The following is a 3,820-nucleotide window of genomic DNA, read 5'->3' as shown; positions in this document are numbered from 1 at the left end:
TCTTTGTAACTTTACAATGTAAGATTCAGAAATTGGAGCCAATTACCATAATATGTGGTGGTTTGGTGGGGACGTGTTCTACATCAGACAGTTAAAAGGGCTTACTGCTATTAGGAGCATGTTAATGCCTTGATAATGTCTCTCCTTGCTTTGTAATGTCTCTTGCTGAAGTATAGAATTCTTTTATCTTCTTATTACATTATGCAAAAACTTGAATTGAAAAGATATTTGCAGGAACATTTAAAGTAGTGCATCAATCAGCTTCAAAGAAGAGAAAATGTTCTTAGAATAGCTTATAAAAGGATAACTGTCACTTTTATTTTGGGTGAACAAAGGCGACCACGCAGAAAGCACTTTATTGTAAAAGCACACGGTGCGATTCAATAAATATGCCGTATAAATATAAAAGAGAAGAAAGTTCATAATTATCTTATGACTTAAGCGTAATTTAAGTAATACTTTTAAAATGGAGCCAGCAACGAAGTACTCTTGCTACCGGGTCCTGAGTTCTAGCCTGGGAGTCCCCGTGAGGTGATAACTGTCTTCGCTAACATCGGATTTGAACGGATTAGTCATGTTCTGTTTTAATACTTCTCAGAATGATACAGAAAGGAACATGCGTGGAGAGCATTAGCAAAAATCTTAACAACCACTTAATGGCGTAAACTCTGCAAAATGGGTTTCCTTATGTGCACGTGATTCCGTTGTTGCTCTTCTTGGGGCTGCTGCTGAGGCAGCTTCGGATTTGCATTTTAACTGTGTCGTGACTTGGGTTAGCCTTTCCAGATGTTCCTGTGTGGTAAGAGAAATCTATCTGCAGCATGACTGGCAGACCTTTAGGATCAGGGCTTTTCGCGGATGCTGTTCATTAAGGATGCTTACAATCTTTCTCATTATAAGAATTTTTTTTCGTTAGCTTATAAGCATGCTTTTGAAACATCAAGTGCTAACTACACAATCTTATTTTTCTAACGTGTGTCCCAGCTTTTAATTCCTAACCTAATGATAAATGCTGGAGAGATGACTGTTTAGTAAGGCTTAAGAATCTACAATGTGAACTTTATTTTAATTTTAGTACTAGTATGTGAGCCTCTCGTCACACTAGGCAAAGACTCTTTTACTAAAGCCATGTCCCTATGCTGAACTATTTATCTAAAGGAAATATTCAGATCCGGAAAACACAATATACATGCTTACAATAGGGAAAACCATCCAAATTTTCTATAATGCATGTTTCCACAAATACAGACATACATCTAGATGTGGAGAGTCAGTTCCTATATGCAGAAGCTGTGTGCTGAGTGCCTGTTGATGAAAGTTGATTATTAAAACAAGAAAATCTAATTAGTAACAATATATGTTTTCTGACCCGACAAAAGGCTGGTGGTATGCCTTATTAAATGTAGTGATGTAATCTTTTCCAAGGCTCATCTTCTTCCAAGATTCAAAAAGAATTTCACTTAAAGTCAAATAAGTAGGCTAATTCACTCCCTCATACCATTGTAGCTTAGGAAACTATACGAACGCTAGGACATTTCTAAGAAATGATGCTCATTTATTTAAAACCTACAAATATAGCACCTTATTATAAGAAATCAGCTTGTGGCTGTGTGACATCATTTTGCTCACATCCTATTCCTTGTGGCTATTGTACACAGTACCTAATTCATTAAAATAATTTTTTCCTCATTTCAGTGGGCCGTGCGCAGGTTCTCTGTAGAGTGTTGTTGAGCCAGCCTCTCCTCTCAGGGATGCCCCACTTTCTCATGGCTTCTTTCTCTTGGCCTCCTTGGGTACACTCTCATTTTGAAAGTACAAGGGAAATTATCTCATAAACGGAATTTAATAACATTAGAACTTCTGAGATTTTGAAAATACAGACTACTTAAGTTATTGAACTGTGGGAGAAGCTATAATTTATAACCAGCAAGTTAGAATGTTGTACACATCTGTGTACTGTTTCAGAAAATAAAGGTTGTTACCATAGCAACTGCCACATAATATAGAACATACGTTATTTGTGAGATGCCAGGCTTCGTGTTAAAAAAAAAAATTCTCCCTCCTCATGGCTGTTCCCTGATGTTTCAAGGATTCCCACCTCTTTCTTAGGTGGGTGTGGGGTTTCCTTCACTAGCACTCTCATTTCCACTCATTTTCATTTTTAATACTCTCTTAGCTCAATTGCTAAGTTTGCACAGCACAGGGATGGTCTGCCAAGACATGTTCCTACTTATTCACGTTTGGCTAATTCTTAAGGCCATCCAGTTGAAATTTTAAGATATAGAGACATATATGGAGTAAAGGTATGCCTAATTACTGTGACTATGACAAATCAATGTTGCCTGCTGACACCTTGTTTATTTGGCCTGTTGAGCATTTCACAATTTTGAATGACATGATATGGGTATTTTACTACTTTAAAAGATAATCACTTGGAAGCATATATTTACTCTGTAAATATCATTTTTCACTTAAAAATTTGTATGATGTGTTCAATCTCATTTGAAATCAATCAGAATTTAGGTGGTTTTGAACACTTTATTTTTATTGTATATTTTAAATTTTTTGAGAAGTTTCTACACGAGTACTGTATTTACATAATTTCCACCATCTATCTCCTCCCTCTCACTCCTCCTACCCCCCCACTCATAATCTCTTGTTTTACTTTCTTTGTCTCACACACACACATGTGCACACACATGTGTACATAAATGAAACTTGCTGATTCTACCCAGTGATGTTTATATGTAGATATAAACCCATGAGCTCATGTAAACTCATGCTCACAGCGAGAGATTAGATAACCTGGGGGGTGGGGAGAAGGTGACATTTCCTTTCTTTCTTTCTTTCTTTCTTTCTTTCTTTCTTTCTTTCTTTCTTTCTTTCTTTCTTTCTTTCTTTTTCAAGACAGGGTTCCTCTGTGTAGCCCTGGCTGTCCTGGAACTCACTCTGTAGACCAGGCTGGCCTCGAACTCAGAAATCCACCTGCCTCTGCCTCCCAAATGCTGGGATTAAAGGCATGCGCCACCACTGCCCAGCTGAAGGTGACATTTTTTGATGACAAAATTTATCTACTTAAAAATTAGGTGTAATAGCTCATATCTATAACCCAAGCACTTGAGAAGCTGAGGCAGGGGGACCACCATCCCTCAGGTTCAAGATCTATGTGGGTTATAGAGTCAAGTTGTCTCAAAAAGAAAGAAAGAAAGAAAAAGGAAGAAAGAAACGAAGAAAGAAAGAAAAGAAGGAAACAGATCAGCTCATGACTTTATTTTCGACATCATTTTGCTCCCATCTTATTCCTTACAGCTATTGTACACAATACCTAACTCAATAAAATAATTTTTCTCTTCATTTCAGTGGGCCGGCTGGGTAGGGTCTCTGCAGAGCACCGTTCATCCCCTGCTCTCAGAGATTCCCCACTTTCTCATGGCTCCTTTCTCTTGACCCGCTGGGGAACATTCACTTTGAAGGTTCAGGAGAAATTATCTCTTGAGAGAAATTTAATGACAACAGATTTCTAGTCCTTCTGGAGAACCGTACTAATTTCTTCTCTTATGACTGTGACAATGTACCTGAGAGGAGCAACTCAGGGGAGGACGTTTAGTTTATTTTACTTCACTTCTCACTTCCCCAGAATAAATCCCACCATGTTGGTGCATTCATGGTGGCTGGTGTGTTCTGAACTTCTTCAGATCTTGTTAGAGCAGGAAGTAGCAAACTAGGGTTGGAACTAGAGGTGGTAACTGCCTTCAAAGCTTGCTCCTAGTAGCTGACTTCAGCTGAGAAGGGCACATTTCTTTTCTTTTTTTTTTTTTTT

Source organism: Mastomys coucha, unplaced genomic scaffold, assembly GCF_008632895.1.
Source record: "Mastomys coucha isolate ucsf_1 unplaced genomic scaffold, UCSF_Mcou_1 pScaffold16, whole genome shotgun sequence".
NCBI lineage: Eukaryota > Metazoa > Chordata > Mammalia > Rodentia > Muridae > Mastomys > Mastomys coucha.
This window is presented reverse-complemented; position numbering follows the sequence as displayed.